Raw genomic sequence first — 19205 nt, forward strand, 5'->3', positions numbered from 1 at the left:
AGGCTAAATTATGCTAGTTGCAGCTGACCATGCCCTCAGGGTTAGCTATGCCATGACTGGTGGGCAGAGTCTGGCCACGGGTGAGTAGAGACAGAATTTGTCCATTCTTGAGTAAAGTCATCTGCACTCAAAGTGGAAGAGGAGTGGGGGAGTGGTGGGATCAGGAGACAGATGTGTGGTAGGGAGAATATGATCCTCTCCTCTCGTAAACAACAAAGGAGATTGGCTTCAGCAATGGGTAGAAACAAAGGAGAAATAGTCATTTACCTCTTACTTTGCCAGCCTTCCATGACCGTGTCATGAATGTTTTCCAAGACCAGAAAAGCCCCTTTACAGACTTAGAATTTGATAGTGGAGGCCCATCAACAAGACCTTAGATTCTGATGATCGTTTGGGAGTCAGGATGCTGCTGATAGGGCAGTGGAGAAGAAATTTCAGGTGTCTTTCTGTTATTGATTTCTAGCTTCATTCCATTGTGGGCAGAGAACATACTCTGCCCAATTTCAATTCTGTTACACGTGTTGTGGTTTGTTGTAAAGCTCAGGATATGGTCTATCTTAGCGTATGTTCCATGTGCACTTGAAAAGAATGTGTCTTCTGTGGTTGTTTGCTGGAGTGTTCTATAAATACCAATTACGTACTGTTTATTGATGTGTTACTGAGTTCTTCTCTATCCTTGCTCATTCTCTATGTATGTGTGTTCTATCAATTGTTGAGAGAGAAGCGTGAAGTCTCTAACTGTAATTGTGGATTTGTCTATTTCTCCTTTCAGTTCTATCACTTATTTTCAATCTCTGTTGTTCAGGAACACACATTTAGGCTTGCTTTGTCTTCTTGGTGGATTGACCATTATATCACTATATAATATCTCTCTCTGAATCTGGTATTTTTCTTTGTTCTGAAGTCTACATTATTTAATATTAATATAGCCATTCCTTCTTTCCTTTCCATGATTAATATTTGCACTATTTATCTCTTTCCATCCTTTTATTTTCAACCTGTTTCTACTATAACATTTAAAATAATTTTCTTGTAAGCAGCATATAGTCATCATGTGTTTTAATCCATTCTGCCAATCTATGTCTTTTAATTGATGTGTTTAGATCCCTTACATTTAATATAATTATTGAGATGTTAGGACATCCATCTGCCCTTTTCTTTTGTTTTTATCTTTGTTCTCTCTGGTTTTCATTTCTCTATTTTCCTTTCTATATTCCTGTGTGTTACTTGAACAACTTTTAGAATTGTATTTTGATTTATATATAGTGTTTTTAAAATGTGCCTTTCTCTATGACGTTTTAGTGGCTGCTTTAGGTATTAAAGTATATGTACACAACTTACCACAGTCCACTGGTGTTATCATTTCACCAGTTTGAGTGACATATACAAACTTTACCTCCCCTTACATCCCTTAACCTCCCTTGTTTACAATATATTGTCTTAAATTTATTTCCTCTACATAAATCTAGAACCACATCGGACAGTGTTATAATATTTTCTTTAACCGTCAAACATAGTTTAGAAAACTCAGGAGGAGAAGGAAAATCTGTCTACCCATATTTTTGCTACTTTCTTTCTTCCTGGTGTTCAAAGGTTCCTTCTTTTGTTGTTTCCTTTCTGTTTGAGAACTTCCCTTACCCATTGTTTTAGAGTATGCTTGCTGGTGACAAATTACCTTAATTAACTTTCCTTCATCTGAGAATGCCCTGGTTCCCTTTCATTCTTCAAGGATATTTTCTCTGGCTATAGAATTCTGGGTTGACAGCCCTTTTCTTTCAACACTTGAAAAATACGGTCACTTCCTTCTGGCATCCATGGTTTCTGATGAAAAATCTGGAGATGACCCTGTACCACCATGGAGGAAGAACATAATATATCTCTCAAGGGTCTGCCACTTCTATATCCCCTGTCTACACATTGCTAGGACCCAGGCACCCCACTCCCCATCCCACTATGTATTTAGGGTTAGGGAGTATACATTTCCTGGTGCTTCCAAGTTTGTCCTTGTGCATCAGCGACTCTAGGATCACCCTGTGCTTGAATGTCACTCAGCTTCACAGTGGGCCTCAGCTTCCTCCGGTTTTGGTCAGCAGCTGGCCCTCCAGGACCAGTGTCCTCCCTAGGTCATTGCTGCCACCACCATGCCATTCTTAGAGGAGGGTGATGGGAGGGAAGCCTGCGTTCTTCTTACTGCCCTGCCTACCTAGACCTATTATGACCTGCCATTTCATCTCTCGACAACATGTAATTCTGGTGTGTTGACCAGGGTTAACTATAGTGAATCACAACATGGAGGAGGTAGTAGTTTCCTAGGGCTGTGGCAACAAAGTACCACAAACTGGGGGGTTTATAATAACAGAAATTTATTCTCTCACAATTCTGGAGGCCAAAAGACCAAAATAAAGGTGTTAGCAGGGCCATACTCCCTCTGAAGACTGTAGGGGAGGATCCTTTCTTGCCTCTTCCATCTTCTGGTGACTCCACGTTTTCCTTGGCTTGTGGCAGCATAACTCCAATCTCTGCCTCCATCTTCACATGACTGTCTTCCCTCTGTGTACGTGTCTGCGTCCAAATTTCCATCTTCTGATATGGATACCAGTTATAATGGATTAAGGCCCACCCTAATGGCCCTCTCTTAACAATTGAATCTACAGAGACCTTATTTCGAAATAATATCACATTCATCAAATCATGGATACTGGGGGTTAGGACTTCAACATATCTTTTTTAGGGGAACACAATTCAGTAGAGAGGAGGGGAGGAAAGCTTAAAAAGTGAAGCTGAGTATAAATGTTAACAGAGTGCAAGGAACTAAAACTAAAACTCTCTTAAGGACACTCTCATGAGCTCACTCCAGTTTCTGGACATTTCATATAAATGGAATCATATCTTATGTGGTCTTTCATGTCTGGCTTCTTTCACTTAGCATAACGCTTTCAAGGTTCATTCGTGTTGTAGCACCTATCTATACTCCATCTCTTTTTATAGCTAAATAATATTCCATGTAGGATATATGTTATTTTGTTTATCCATTCATCAGTTGATGTACATTTGGGCTGTTTCCACTTTTTTGGCTATTATGAAAAATACTCTTTATTATTCATGTAGAAGTTTTGTACAAACATATGTTTTCAGTTCTCTTGGATATATACCTAAGAGTGGAATTACTAAGTGGTAACTCTAATTTAACTTTTTTGAGGAACTGCCAAAGTTTTCCACAGCAGCTGCAGCATTTTACATCCTGAGCAGCAATGTAAGTGTTCAGTCTCTCCACATCCTCACCAGTATTTGAATTTTGTCTTTCTTTTTTATTTGTTTTTAAGTTATAGCCATCCCAGTGAGGGTGAAATGGTATCTTATTTTGGTTTTGATTTCCATTTTCCTAATGACTAATGATGTTGTGCATCTTTTCATGTGTTTATTGGCCATTTGTACATCTTCTTTGAAGATCTATCTATTCAAATCTTTTGCCCATTTTAAAATCAGGTTATTTCTCTTTTTATTGTGGAGTTATAAGAGTTCTTTATATATTCTTGATACTAGATCTTTATCAGATATACGATTTGCAAAAAATTTCTCCCATTCCGTGGGTTGTCTTTTCACTTTTTTGATGGTGTTCTTTGATGGGCAAAAGTTTTACATTCTGATGAAATCCACTTTATCTATTTTTTTTCAGTTGTTTCTGATTTTGGTGTCATATGTTAGAAACTGTTGCTTAATGCATGGTCATGAAGATTTATACCTATGTTTTCTTATAAGAGTTTTATAGTTTTAACTCTTATATTGAGCTCTTTGATCCATTTTGCATACAGTCATGTGCTGCATAACAACGTTTCGGTCAACAATTGACTGCATATATGACAGTGGTCCCACAAGATTAGAACCATGTAGCCTAGGTGTGTAGCAGGCTATACCATCTAGGTTTGTGTAAGCACACTCTATGATGTTCCCACAACAATGAAATCACCTAACGACTCATTTCTCAGAACGCATCCCCATTGCTAAATGGCCCGTGACTGTACTGATATTTGCACATAGTGTGAGACAGGGATCCAAATTCATCGTTGTGCATGTGGACATCCAGTTGTCCCAGCACTACATGTTGTTTTTATCCATTAATTTGTTTCAGATACTTATCCTTCTACAGATATCCCACATATACATAGACAGCTCCTAACACACTGCCCGCAAACACACGCTCTTCCCTAGTGTGTCCTGGATTGCAGCCTTAATGGGGTGTGCCTGCCCTCTGGGGTCCCTGGAGTGCTCCTTCCCACATTCCCAGCAGCTCAGTCACTGTCCCTTGGGAACTACTTGGGCTCCATTACTCCCCAACTGAAGAGCAAGAACCAAATGTTTCTCCCTATTTGAGTTACAGGTTAAAACCTTCCGTTGCTCACACCAGACACTTTCCTATTCTTTTTTCACATTTGTCTTCACCAGTGACCATCACTTGTCTCATGAGTGAAAATGGCAGAGTTTTTCTCTGTTTGTTCATCACAAGAGTAATTTGAATAGTGAACAAGACCAAAATCATGATTACCCCTCAGGCCTCTGCTGGGATCTGTGCACAATCCCTTAAACCAAAACGACCTGTGCGGCTGAGGAAACTTCAGGTCTCAGCAGTTGGCACTGGGTTTCCTCCTGTTGGTGTTCCCAATGGCTTCCATGCAGGGCTTGTGGGCCCCTCTCTCCAGTATGTGCTCAGCAGATTATTTTCCCTTTCTGTGTGTCTCTTTAGTGATCTGAGAGTAACCTGAGATTCTCTGGCTGTGAAGGCAACGGGCAGAGGATGCTGTAGGGAAGAGATTTGGAATTCCATAGCAGTATCGAAGATGAGCTTGATTGTGTGCGAGGGTGGTGGTGTTGGGGACAAAGCAAGTGTGAGTGGAGAGATGGGGAGGCACAGTTAGGACTGACCACACAGGCTAACCTGGCTCATTTCACCTGGACCAGAGAGCTGACCCTCCCAGATACACATAGGACGTAAGGAGATGTCTCTATACCCCACCATCTTATCACCAGTTCTCAGCCAACACAGACCTGTTTGCCCTTATATTGTCATTGAAATAAAAGAAAAATTTCCAGACTTCTTAAATTCGTTGATCTGTCCCTGAGTTGAAAAGCACATTCTTTCCCTGTGAGTCTGTATGCCCGTGAGAAAACTCCTCTTTGGAAGCAGACTTTCTGCAGGGTCTCAATGGCTCCTAGGCAGTCGAGCCTCTAGTTATACATAGTTTCCTTAGACTTGTGGAATCATCTGCCTTCAAGCTGCGGAGGGGTCGGATGGGGATGCCCGGGGAGACATTCCCCTGCAGGTATAGACCGGCTGTTTTCTCCAATGTGCTCTCTTCGTATGATCACACACCTGTGTGTGTGTGTGTAGTGTGTGTCTGCACGTGGGTGTATGGATTTTGCAGATGGGGTTAGGGATGACAGAGTAGTGTCCTTGTTCAATGGGCACATTAGGCAGATGGACAAACATCCAGAAAGACTGATTTCCTTTGACACAATGTGATGTCCAGTACACTTATTTATTCAAATAAACGAGTATGTCCAGAGGGTCTGTGTTGTCTCTGCCCTTGGTCCTGTGGGGAGTCCAGGGGATGAGAGGACAGGTGCTCCTCATCTGCTTTCAGCAGCAAAGACAATTCCGTGCCAGGGAAGGGCAGCCTGAGGTCAGTGGGAAATAAGCAAAAGCAACAAGAGCTGTTTGGCTTCAGTAGGAAGAGAGCTAAGGGAGGGCCAGGTCACATGGGAAGGTCAGGGGAGGGAGAAGGGACCTGGCAGGACTCTGAAGTTGGTAGATCAGAGGGAGGTGAGGGAGGGAAAGAGCACCTGTGAGCCCTGAAGGGGCAGAACACCAGGCATGAATGTGCTTATCAGTTGGTGGGTCACAGTCCTCTTTGGCGTCTGTCACTTAGAATCCACGTCACCCAAGGCGTCCTGCCGGAACCTGGAGAGCAGCAGGTAGAGCAGGCCCAGGGCCACCAGCAGGGCGGCCACGCCCAGCCTGGCCCGGCTCCAGGGCGCCCTCCTCCACTCCCACAGCGCGGCCAGCAGCCCGCGCCCCCGCCGCCTCTGCAGGCGGGCGGCCACGGTCTCCGCCACCCTGCGGAGCCGCTCCTCGGGGCGCAGCGCCGCCAGCGCCTGCGCCAGGCGGTACACGCCGTTCGTGTAGGGCGCCCGGTGGGCCCCGACCAGCCGCTCCACCAGCGCCATCAGCTCGGCCACCTGGGCCTCCCGCCTCGCCCGGTGGCGCGGTTGTCGGCGCAGGCGCGGCCCCCGCACTCGGCCAGCAGCTCCCGCAGCGCGGTTGTCGGTGCAGCGCACGTAGTCCTGCAGCGAGTCCCCGCCAGGTCCTCCTTCCGCGTGAAGAGCACGACCGTCGCGCGCCATCACGCCGTCGCCGAACATGTCCCTCAGCCGCGCTGCCTGCTGGTCCTGGGCGGTGAAGCGGCCCAGCTGGGTCACCAGGAGCAGGGCGTGGGGCCCGGGGGCCGAGAGCAGGTAGCAGCGGCCTCTCTCCCCGCACCCCGGCTCTGTCTCCGGGTCTTCGGCGCCGAACAGGTCCGGGGTGTCGATGACTTCCACGTGCCCCCCGGCCCCCCTCCCGCTGGCCACGGCGCAGGCTCTGGTCACGGACGGCTCCGAGCCTGGAGAGGACCCGCCTCTGGCCCAGGATGCTGTTGCCCGTGGCGCTCTTGCCGGCTCCTGTCCTCCCGGCCAGGATGAGCCTCAGCCTGGGCTCCTGCGGGGCCTGCGCGGCGTCTTCGGCACCTGTGCGGACAATTACTCGTGAGCTGCACACCTTAAAGCAACTTAGCCAGCTGAGCTGCATCTGCTGGATGCCTTTAGTGCAAAGGAGAACAATAGTGCCTTCAACCTTTGCTTTTCTAACAAACCTTTACTGAGGAGATCTGGTTGGAGATTTTTGGACTCTGGGGGATCTTAGCCCATCTATTTCTTTCCCCTTTGGCATCACCACCTGCACCTGGAGATTCCCCAACGCCCCCGTGGTGTTCTCTAGAGAATAGCCCTTTATAAATCCAGGCCACGTGGACTGCAGCTGACCTGATCTCCGGTCATCCTCACCGTGCAGAGCTGTTCCACAGGTGACAACCTCAGTGGCCTCTGTGATACTCTCCAGATGCCATCCCATGAGGAAAGGCAGTAGGCCTGGGAATGAAGGGCTGTCCGGAGTCCCAGACACCTGGGTTTGAATTACAGCCCCACCATCTGCCAGGTGTGTGCGCTAGGGAAGCTGCTTAATCTAAGAACTAGACCTGTTCTGCAAAAAAGGAAATAGTAGGTTCTCACAGGGTTGTGAGATGATGAGCTGAGATAATCTTTCTTCTTCCCTCCCTCCCTCTGTCCCTCCGCCTTCCTCTCCTGTCTCTCTTAAAACTGCTGCCTAATAAGGTACTTGTTTTAACCTTCCATCCTGTTCTCTAAGACGTTCTACCTGGTAAATCATGTTCCCTCTAGTCTGGGATCTGATCCCTTCTGCATCCTCCTCTATGGAGATCAGAGTAGATTTATTATCCTCATTTTACACTTTGGGAATGGAGGCACAGACTAGTCAAAGAACTTAATATCTCATAGGAGGGCTGGGGCAGAATTGGGGCTAAGATGGAAATCTCAGGGCTCTTGCTATTTCGCCCCAGTGTCAGGGCACCTCTGGGGCTTGTCTCTGTTCAGTCTGGGGTTAGCTCATCCCTCATTACCCAGAGCTCACCCCTGTGGGCAGGAACACCTTGCGAGCTGTGTTCTTACCATAGGCATTTTCTTCGTCTCTGGCCATCTTCCTTCCTCCCATGCTCACCTGAAAGAGTCCCAAACACCATTTATTATTTCATTTTTTTGTTCATTTACTCATCAAATAGGTGTAACTACCTACAATGTGTCAGGCAGCGTCCAAAGAGCTGGTGACACCACAGTGAGAAAGTCCTGGTTCCCTCGGTCCCTGAACATCTGAATTTAGGGAAGTACGTTGGAAGAGCCTGGTCTGGGGCTGGCATGAGACTGTGAGAACTTGGCTTTGTCATTTCAGGGACTCCAAGTGCAAAAAGCAGAGCAGAGACTATAACACTCACTCTGTGTCAGTGAGGAAGCTGTAGATATTAATTTTCCCAGGTAATCCTTTGTCAGTGACGTAAGTTGTAGATATTAAGTTTTCCCAGGAGATTCAGCAGCCAGGGGAGACTTTGGAAAACCCTGAGGGCCAGAAAATTTGCTCCGTGACTTAAGGAAGCACCTTAGTGTGGTTGGCCTGGGAAACAAACAAGAAGAAAACTGGAATTTTGTTTGTGGAAATTGGAAAACAGAGATATCTGCGAAGCTGACCTGGAGAGCCTCTGACTCTGCTCCCAGAAAGCCGGAGAATTTGGCTCGAAATTTGTCTAAATATGATCCGTGTGCTGGAGAGACTGGGATGCTCCCCTCCAGCTCTTGGTGTTCTTGCCCCAAATCAGAGGCTTCTTGAAGTAAAGTGATGGTACCCAATTCAACCGTCATTTAGTACAGTAACATTCCAGGAGCAAGTTTCCCCTATCACAAGTGCACAGTCTCTGCTCCGTCTGCGTCTCCAGCCTCAGTTCCAACCACTCCCCCGACTCAATCAGCTGCTCCACAAAGAGGGGACTTCAGGGCCTTTCCCAACCCGCCTTCTGCTTTCCCTCCTGTGACCCTTCACCCTCTCCCACAGTCTGTCTGAGTCCTGTCTGTGCTTCACCATCCCTTTCAAATTCTGCCTCTTCCTGTCGTCCACCTGGTTACTGCAGGTGACTGTGTTCCCTCCCGCTGGCTCCACACAAGGGAAAGCAAAGGCAGAGGCTGGCTGAAGAACTTGTCTCTGGCCAAAGGACCTAGATGACAGGTTTGCCAGGTCCCCAAACCAAAGTGCTCGTGTTTCTCCAGTAGGTCCCCTGCCAACCCCCACAAGCCTTCAGCAAAGTTCACCCCACGGGCCTCATGTGATAATTTTCTGTAGAAATCAACAAGCTCCCATAATTGACAGCAGAGCAGAAATGAAGAAACAGCCACAAGATTAGAGCAAAGAACAGAATTTAGCTAAAGCAAGATGTCCTTGTCAAGAACGGAAATGAGAAAGTGCTACAGGGAATTCACAGAACCCTTGGGTAGGGCATTTAGAACTTCCCACGGAGTTTGGATTGGGATTTGAAAAGTTTTTCCAGAGTTCTTAAGAGCTGAAATATGGGGGTGCAAAGGGCGTATTGTTATTGAAGAATGTACAACATGTAGAATCCTATCATCTTAAAACTCCAAGAGATTGGAGTTTGTTTATCTAGTCCAGTCTTGTTTCTTGAACTTGCTATCTTTTGGAATTATCCAGGGGATTCTTTAAAATCAATGTTTCTTAGAGATTTTGATTCCCATATCTGTACTTTTAGAAATAAGTACCCCCCTCCAGTGATTCTAATGCATTCAGTCCATGATCTGAGTTTGTGAATCCCCTATCCTAGCTCATCCGTCATTATACAGATGAGATGAGATGAGACATTGAGGTGGCTCAGCAGCACACAGAGCCCTGGGAGGCTTAGATTGGGGAGCAGATGTGTGGGCACACGGAGGGCAAGTGTCTGAAGACCAGCTTCATAACCTTAGATGTCTCCTATGAGACCCGGTTCTGGACAGTGCTCAGGAAATTGGAGCATTTTAGGAGGATTCAGTTCAGATGTATACAGAATTTCACTTTGTAACTTGTTTGAGTTTAGGTGCGTTTATATTTCCTCAAAAATACTTTTTGTATTCGCTGAATATGCATCTGGGGAGTATTTCTGCCTTCTAAAATATGTTTTGTTCCCTGCAGTAGTTCTAGCAAACACCTTCCTTATTTATTAGGGGAGTAGGGAAGGAGAGAGGATTTGGTAAGACTGTGTGCCCTCCAGAGCTGGAGAAGATGCTTCCCACTTCTCCAGAACTTACTCTATTGGAAACTCAGAACATCCTTAAAAACCTGGAAGTGTGAAGTTACTCTTTCTAGGTGCTGCTCCCCGCCTCGTACCTAGGACAATGTAGGTGCTCCCTCAGCGAGCTCATACAGGCACCAAATTCCTCACAGGTCCTACACCCCGGCCGGCTCCCTTTCCCTTGGGCTCACCTTTCCTGCAGAGTTGGTGACGGGCTCTGAGGCTGGCTCCGAGAAGCCCCTGACCTACTGCTTTCCCTTTGGTGGTGAGTACGCAGGCTGTTTCCTCCCAGCACAAGAGGAAGTCTCACTCCTCTCAGACCTCAGAGCTCAGACAGCTCAGGGAGGGAGGGCCCAGTGGTGGTGACTTAAAGAGACAGAAACATTCACCAATGCGGTCGTGGGTATGTGATGTTTCCACTGAGAAACTCATCCCCTGCTTTGGAATGTGATGATGTTTTCAGAAGGTCCTGTGACGCCAACATCTTGTCCCCAACAGGGTAGGAGATCCCTGTGACACCTCCAGAAGGTCCCTGTGACACCACCATTGTGTCTCCCAAGAGGGGAGAACATTTTAGGTTTCTGAGGCCTGTTCTCACCTCTGCCCTTTGACCACTCATCTTATCTCCTTTTGCTTTTTAGGTCTTTTCCTATGAAATGGCCTCTTGAGGGTCTCCTTCCCCAGGACAGGAATCCTGAGAGGAATCCTTGACTGGACGTCAGTGTGGACAGTGCTACCAGTGCGGCCCTATCTGCCAGGAACATCACGTGCAGATCTCATCATTCTCATGAAAAGGAAGCTTTTCCAGCTGTTAAAAATAGGACAGCAGGTAGAGGATGGAGATTTGTCATACAAGTCTTAGTCTAGCCATTCTGTCGGCATCTCCAACCCACGTTACTGTCTTTCCCCTCAAGAGGGTCATGAGAAAGGTGTGTAAAATGGCCAGTCGCCGTGTGGCGAGAAGCCTACGACAGGATTATGGTGCAATGGACCCTGGGCCTGGTTAGGTCATTAACAATCTATGTGATCTTGCCAAACTCACTTAAACTTTCTGAAATTGACTTTCCTGTATGTAGTGAGGAGATTAACTTAATCTAAAGCTGATTGGCTGGGGTCTGATTTTCACCCATTCTTGCCAGCTCATTGTCTCTAGTGAAGAACCCAACTCTCACTGAACTCCACCTTGTTTTTATTCCCCCAGTTTTATTGAGATATAATTGACATATAACATTGTCTCAGTTTAATGTGTACAACCTGTTGATTTGATACACTTATATACTGCAGAAATGATTACCACCAAAGCATTAGCTAACACCTGCATCACGTCACATAATTACCATTTCTTATTGGTGGTGAGAACATTTAAGATCCACTCTCTTAGCAGCTTTCAAGTATGTAATATAGTAGTATTAACTATAATCACTGTCCGTCCATTAGATCCCCAGAACTTATTCATCTTATAACTGGAAGTTTGTGCTCTTTGACCGACATCTCCCCATTTCCCCACCCCCCCAGCCCCTGGTAACCACCATTCTACTCTCCATTTCTATAAGTTCAGCTTTTTAAAATTCCACATATAAAGGTAATATCATACAGTATTTGTCATTCTCTGTCTGACTTACTTCACTTAGCAAATGTCCTCAAGTTCCATCCATGTTGTTGCAAACAATAAGATGTCCTTCTTTCTCATGGCTGAGTGATAGTCCCATATATATATATATATATATATATATATATATATATATACACACACCACATCATCTTGATCCATTCATCCATACCCATTCTAACAGGTATGGGGTGATATCTCATTGTGGTTTTGATTTGCATTTCTTTGATGATTAGTGATGTTGAGCACCTTTTCACGTATCTGTTGGCCATTTGTATATCTTTGGAAAAATGTCTATTCAGTTCCTCTGCCCATTTTGTAATTGGATTGCTTGTTTTTTTTGCTATTGAGTTTTATGAGTTCCCTGTATGTTTTGGATATTAACCCCTTATCAGATATATTATTTGCAAATATTTTCTCCCATTCCATAGGTTGCCTTTCATTTTGTTGATGGTTTCCTTTGCTGTGCAGAAGCTTTGTAGTTTGATGTAGTCCCACTTGTTTATTTTTGCTTTCGTTGCCTTTCCTTTTGGTGTCAAATCCAAAAAAATTATTGCCAAGACCAATGTCAAGGAATTTACCACCTCTATTTTCTTCTAGGCATTTTATGGTTTCAGGTTGTACGTTCAAGTCTTAATCCATTTTGAGTTGATTTTTGTGTATGGTGTAAAATAGGAGTCTAATTTCATTATTTTGCACGTGGCTATCCAGTTTTCCAAACACCATTTATTGAAGAGGCTATCCATTTCCCATTGTATATATACTTGGCTGGTTTGTTATAAATTAATTGACTATATTTACATGGATTTATTTGTGGGGCCTCTGTTCTGTTCCATTGATCTATGTGTCTGTTTTTATGCCAATATCATGCTATTTTGATTAGTATAGAATTGTAATATAGTTTGAAATCAGGAAGTGTGATGCCTCGAGCTTTGTTCTTTCTTAAGACTGCTTTGGCTACTCAGGATATTTTGAGTCTCCATAGAAATTTTGGGCTTGTTTTTCTATTTCTGTGAAAAATGCCATTGGAATTTAGATTAGGATTGCATTGAATCTATAGACCACTTTGTGTAGTATGGACATTTTCTCAATATTAATTCTTCTAATCTATGAGTACAGAACATCTTTCCATTTATTTGTGTCTTCTTCAGTTTCTTTCATCAATGTCTTATACCTCCTTAGTTAAAAGATAAAATGTACAGGTATTTTATCTCCTTGGTTAAATTTATTCCTAGATATTTTATTCTTTCTGATGATCTTGTAATAGGATTGTTTTCCCAATTTCTCTTCCTGATAAATCATTATTCGTGTATAGAAACACAACTGATCTTTGTATATTGATTTTGTATCCTGCAGCTTTACTGAATTTGCTTATTAGTTCTCACAGTCTTTTGGTGTAGTCTTTAGGATTTTCTATGTATAAAACTGTGTCATCTGCAAATAGAGACAGTTTTACTTCTTCCTTTCTGATTTGGAGATTTTTATTTCTTTTTCTTGTCTAATTACTCTGGCTAGGACTTCTAGTACTATACTGAATGAAAGTGGAAAGAGCAAGCATCCTTGTGTTTTTCTTGATCTTAGAGGAAAAGCTTTCAGCTTTTCACTGTTGAGTATGATGTCAGCTGTGGGCTTGTCGTATATGGCCTTTATTACATTGAGTTATGTTCTCTTTTTACCCAGTTTTTTGAGAGTTTTTATCACGAAAGGATGTTGAAGTTTGTCAGATGCCTTTTCTATACCTATTAATATGATCATCCGATTTTCGTCATTCATTTTGTTAATGTGGTGTATCACATTGGTTGATTTGTGGATGTTGAACCATCGTTGCATCCCTCTCCAACTTGTTTTTGAACAGTGTCTTTGCTTGCCTAATTGACCTAGTTAGAACCGCCTGTAGAAAGTTGAAACAAAATGACAAGAGCAGATATCTTTGTCTTATTACTGATCTTAGCAGGAAAGCTTTCAGCTTTTCATCATTAAGTATGGTACTAGTGGGATTTTCATAGATGCCTTTTACCAGGTTGTGGAAGTTTCTTTCTCTTCCTAGTTTGTTGAGTGTTTTTATTATGAAAGGGTGTCCAATTTTGTCAAATGCTTTTTCTGGGTCTATTGAGATGACCATGTGTTTTTCTCTCCTTTATTTTGTTGATATGGTTTATTACAGTAATTGATTTTTGAATGTTAAACCCACATTGCATTTCTGGGATAAATTTCGCTTGGTCACAGTGTATACTCCTTTTTCTATTGCTGGATTCTCTTTGCTAGTATTTTGTTGGGGATTTTTCCATCTACATTCATAAGATATATTGGTGTATAGTTTTCTTTTATTGTGATGTCTTTTTCTGGTTTGATATCAGGTTAATACTGGCATCATAGAGTGAGTTGGGATGTGTTTTTCCTCTTGTATTTTTTGGAAGAATTTGTGAAGAACTGGTATTAATTCTTCTAAAATGTTTGGTAGAATTCACCAATGAAGCTGTCTGGGCCTGGGTTTTTCTTTGTAGGTAAAAAAAATATTTAGTAGTAATTGAAAATCTCTTAATGTGTCTTAAGTCTATTCAGACTTTCTATTTCTTCTTGAGTCAATTTTGGTAGTTTATTTGAATTTGTCCGTTTCATCTAAGTTATCTAATTATTGGATATAAAATTGTTCATAATATTTCATTATGATTGTTTTATTTCTGTAAGCTCAGTAATAAGATCCCCTCTTTCATTCCTGATTTTAGTAATTTAATTCTTCTCCTTTTTTTTTTGTTTTTGTTTTTGTTTTTGGTCAAACTAGCTAAAGATTTATCCATTTGTTGATCTTTTCAAAGAACCCAGTTTTGGTTTTGTTGGTTTTCTATATTGTTTTTCTATTTTCTAGTTCATTAATTTCTATTCTAATCTTTATTATATCCTTCTTCTGATTGCTTTAGGTTTAGTTTGCTCTTAATTTCTAACTGCCTTAATGTGGAATATTAGGTTATTGGCTTGAGATCTTTCTTCTTTGTTTCATATAGGTATTTACAGCTATAAACTTTCCTCTAAACCTTGCTTTAGCTACACCCCATAAGTTTTGCTCTACACCCTGTAAGTATGCTATGTTGTTTCTTAATTTTCATTTATCTCAAAGAATTTATAATTTTCCTTTTGATTTTTTCTTTGACTCATTGGTTATTTAGGATTGTGTTGTTTAATATCCACATATTACTGAATTTCCCAATTTGTTTTCTGTTACTGATTTCTAATTGCACTCCATTTTGGCTGGAGAACATGCTATGTATGATGTCAAGCCTCTTAAATGTATTTAAGCTTATTATGGCCTTACAAATGATCTCTTTGGGAGAATGTTCCTTGTGCACTTGAAAAGAATGTATATTCTGCCATTGTTGGGTGGAGCGGTCTGGTGTTAAACCTCATTGATTTATAGTGTTGTGGTCACATCTTCTATTTCTTTGTTGACCTTCTGATTAGTTGTTCTATGCATTATTCACAGTGGGATATTGAAGTCTACGACTATTATTGTGGAATTTTCTATCTCCCCTTGACTTCTGTTATTTTTTGCCTGATGTGTTTCAGGGCTCAGTTGTTTACTTCTTGTATGTTTATAATTGTTATATCTTCCAATTCACTGATTCTTTTTTCCACTGGTTCAAATCTACCATCATAGCACCTCTAGTAAAATTTTGATTTCAGTTATACTTTTCACCTCCAGAATTTCTATTTTGTTTATTTAAAAAAAATAGTTTCTATGTCTTCTGTGATGTTCTCTATTTGTTGAGATATTGCCATCATAGCTTTTATTTCTTTAAATGTGCTTTTCTTCAGTTCTTTAAACATATTTATAATTGCTGCTTTGAAACACTGTCTTTAAATCCAATATCTGGGCCCTCTCACGGGCAGTTTCTGTTGCTTTATTTTTTTTCTAGCGTATACATCCCACTTTCCTGTTTCTTTGGCTTAAAGTTTTCGTTTAATTTCACTGGCCATTTTAAGTAATATAGTGTAGCAAGCCTGGATACTGATTCACCTTCTGCTTTTCTAGGGCTTGATTTGCTCCTGTTTGCGTATTTATTTAGTGACTTGGCTAGACTCTTCTAGAGAAGTCTATTTCCCCTGCAGTGTGAAACCTCTGATGTACCTCCTCAGAGGGTGCAGCCTGGAGCATGCACCCAGTCACCTGGGATGACAATAGTTTAAGCGGTTTGTCTTTGACTGTCTCTTTTCCTAATCTCTCTGTTAACCTGTGTGTCTCCATTGGTATTACATATTAGGCTTACTCAGTACCAGTTGGTTGTTCTCTTGTTTTTGACAATGCCCTTGGGCATAAATTGCCCCACAGTCTGATCTAATTAAATTTTACTTCCTTTGCAGGGCTGGTTTTTGTGGCCATTCTTTCAGGTTTTCTCTGATCCTAGAAGGACTCTTCTTACCTGTCTCTTTTCCTGGTTCTCTCTGATAAACTTGTTGGCCTGTGTTTTCTCTTGTGGCTCTCATATTCCTCTAAATTTCTTACCACTAAAATCTTCATTGTTTTCAAGAGTGCCCTTTGACTTAAACTTCCTACACTCTGTTTCAAATAAAGTTATTTCCTTTGGGGAGAGCTTTGGTGTTCTCTGTTGTCATAAACTTCTTTTCTTCCTAAACAAAACCTCTGAGCCACAACTCTGGGCCCAGAGCAGAGGACAGGAGCCTCTGGTCTTCTCAACTTGCCTCTCCCAGCATGGAACCTCCATCATGTGAGGGAGCTGGAGTGTGGGCAGTTAGGGCCTCAGTATTTTTAGCCTGTTGTGCTTAGGGTAGAGACTCTGCCCAATGAATAGAGGATCAGTAGGGTGCTGTTGGCTTCACTTACCAGGAGTTGAGTCTCTGCAACTTAAAATTGGAGGGGATGATAAATGCTGCCAGTCTGCCCCTACTGGTAAGATACTACACTCTTGATGAGTACCTGAGGGGAGAAGGAGCCCCATCTTCAGCCATACCTGCCCAGAGTGGAGTTTCCTTCAAGCTGAGCTGAGAGTGGGTTTGGGAAGGAGGAAGTAGGTCATGGCTCAAGTACCACATAGACTCTCACTGTTCTTACTAAGATTTAGTAGATTTTTAAAAGATAAATGTTTCTTCATTTGCTCTATGACCTTAGGACAACTTGTAGAGGCTTTAATTTTTTTTTAAATAATTTTCAGTTATGGTTATTCCACCAGTAATAAGTCTGCAAGATTCCTTGTGATCGTTTCTGGAAGTGGAAACCCTGTCAGTAGTTTTAGGTTAAACTTTGGCCACATTGCTAGCTCCCCTCTTCTTTTCTTCCTGCCGAGTGCATGGATTTTGTATAGTTTAGTTTTCCTTTCTTGTTGTTCTTTACTGTAGTTGAATGAAACACTGCTAAGTGGGGACCTAGGTGGCAGCTGTCATTGTCTTACAGATTGCTATCTTTAGCTGGAGTTCTTGCTTTTCCACCAAATGCAAATATGTTCTATTTGCAGAGGATAAGAGAAATGTTGGTATCTCCTTATATTTACGAATAGTCATTTATGGCTTTTCACAGCTTAGAAATGAGTCACTTAAATACAATTCTCAAGTTACATTTCTTTATGATAAACAATAGTCAAAAGTATTGAGGCTGCTCAGCTGTTTATTGGCTACTTAGGCTTTGAGAACTTCATTGTTAGAATTTTGAAAGACAGCAACACCCATATGCACCTATGCCAGTTTAGAGCAGAGTTTATTTTGCTTAGCTCACGTCAGTGTCAGAGTGCCAACTATTGTGCCTGCTCTGAATGAGGCCCTGGTGTGGGTTTGGAGATTCACAGGAAAACTCTTCCGCTGCATCCTCAGGCCAGCACCAGCCTGAAGAGGGATCTGAAAAGGAACCTGAGCTTCAGAGTGATCTTCATGGTGAGATTTCTTCTTGGCCCAGCCTTTCTCCTCTCATCCCTTCTGAACTCTTCAGCAGGTACAAATAAGGGGGAGATGGGCCCTGTGACCTGGCCGTTCTAGCCTGTGCCATGACCACAACTCTAAGAGCAGAGTAAGACAGAATCAGGAGGAGGTGAGGCAGGAAATGGCTGTGGCTGAGGCAGGATGCATGTTTTTCTGTGCACAAGTGAATTTACAAAAAATCAGCCTGTTGCTCATTTCTCGAAAATATAGGGGATTATGAGAAACAAAAAAAAATGTCGTGTTGTGATATGCTGAGATACACATTCCAATTGTCCCCTTTATCCCTTGTCAAAGTTTTATTTATAGCATTTATCATTAGCATTAAAGCACTTAAGAACACTCCCTTAATGTGAGGATTGGAGTGAAGCAATAAAAGATGCAAATTGAAACCAAAAGGAAGAAATGAAGACAATAGCAGAAATTGCAAACCTAATTGCAAATCCCAGGAAGAGGGCAAGGTATTGAATGCTATCGGGCAGTTGTGGCAGCCTCTGAATCCTTTCACGGATTCCTCTTCTCCTAGGCAGCATCTTCTTCTACCACTGGTATCACGGAATGGCTAAGAATCCAGGGGACATGCAGGCAAACATTGTGGGTTTTGGAGGGATGGGACTAAAAAGTCTAGGTAGACAAGTAAGGAAGGGAGCCGTGGGTGTGTTGAGAGCAGCAGGAAGCTGTGAGAGAAAAATGCCCGATTCCTTGGTTCTTGCTTTCTTGTCTGTTGGTGCCGAATGGTAAATAAAGCTGACCCTGTCACTGTCTGTAACTATACATTACTCTGATGACCCTAGGGACTCAAACGCCCTGGGAGAAGGGCCTGTACTGATATTGGTCCCTCACACCAGACCCCTTAAGCCAAGAGCCCCAGGACTGGTGCCCACCTTGTGGTCTCCTTTTGAGGACAACTGCTCTCTGCGCCTCTGCTAGAGGTTTATAACTATAACCAACCACATCTGAGGAGTGTGGGTAAGTGAGCCCGGGCTCGTAATTTGTGCCAGTGGGAGAGTCTGGGAATTTGTTCTCATTGGGCGAAGCCTGAATATTATTGTATGATACCGGCCCACTGTAGGCCTCAAACTTCGACAATCTGACACTTCCCTCTCTTCTTATCTGTAAGAGACTGGGGCTCAGAGGGGTTATGGATTTTTTTTCCCCAAAGCCATAGATCTTGATAGTGGCAGGATCAGACCCACACAATTTTCCACTGACTGCACTTCCTCTATTAAAGGGAGACACCCACTGCTTATGTGCTGATATGAGACTCTACTACTGAAGCTCGTAGAACAAAATAAGTGCCATTGGGCCAACAGGACACAAGATGCTGTTAAACTACTCAGACAGAGTAGTAATCCTCTTCTGACATTGTAGCCTAGGGAGAAGGCTCCTGTACATTGAAATGCATTAAAGCTTGTTTTGTCTTATTTTTAAGGGAGAATGCCCTGCTCTAGTTTTTGCTTTGTTTTGTTTTGTTTTATTTTTAGATAAAACAATTCTCTTGTATGAATTGGGTATTGTGTAAGAGCATGAGCTTGACTCTTACTGGTAGGACCGGGGCATGCTTTTAGGCAGAGGTGGTCTTATAACCTACTCAGCTCAGACCATCCTAGCAGTCTACCTGTTCCCTGAAGAGTTCAGGAGGCCTTAATTGTACTCTCAGGACTTAATTTACTTTGTCCCTCTTTAAAAGAAACAATTTTTTGTTTTGGTGTCGTATAAATTGTCAACAAAAACTAAACTCCCCT

General features: G+C 42.8%; 1 pseudogene across 1 annotated transcript; it reads right to left on the reverse strand.

Annotated features, from left to right (window-relative positions):
• Positions 1–5515: 5515 nt before the first annotated feature.
• Positions 5516–10234, reverse strand: LOC101387899 (GTPase IMAP family member 1-like; annotated as a pseudogene). Its single transcript, XR_015552549.1, has 3 exons — positions 10124–10234; positions 7777–7825; positions 5516–6780 (listed from the first exon to the last, which is right to left on the reverse strand). The product of XR_015552549.1 is annotated as a GTPase IMAP family member 1-like (transcript).
• Positions 10235–19205: the final 8971 nt, after the last annotated feature.

Source organism: Ceratotherium simum, chromosome 1, assembly GCF_057802395.1.
Source record: "Ceratotherium simum simum isolate JZ-2026a chromosome 1, ASM5780239v1, whole genome shotgun sequence".
Lineage (NCBI taxonomy): Eukaryota > Metazoa > Chordata > Mammalia > Perissodactyla > Rhinocerotidae > Ceratotherium > Ceratotherium simum.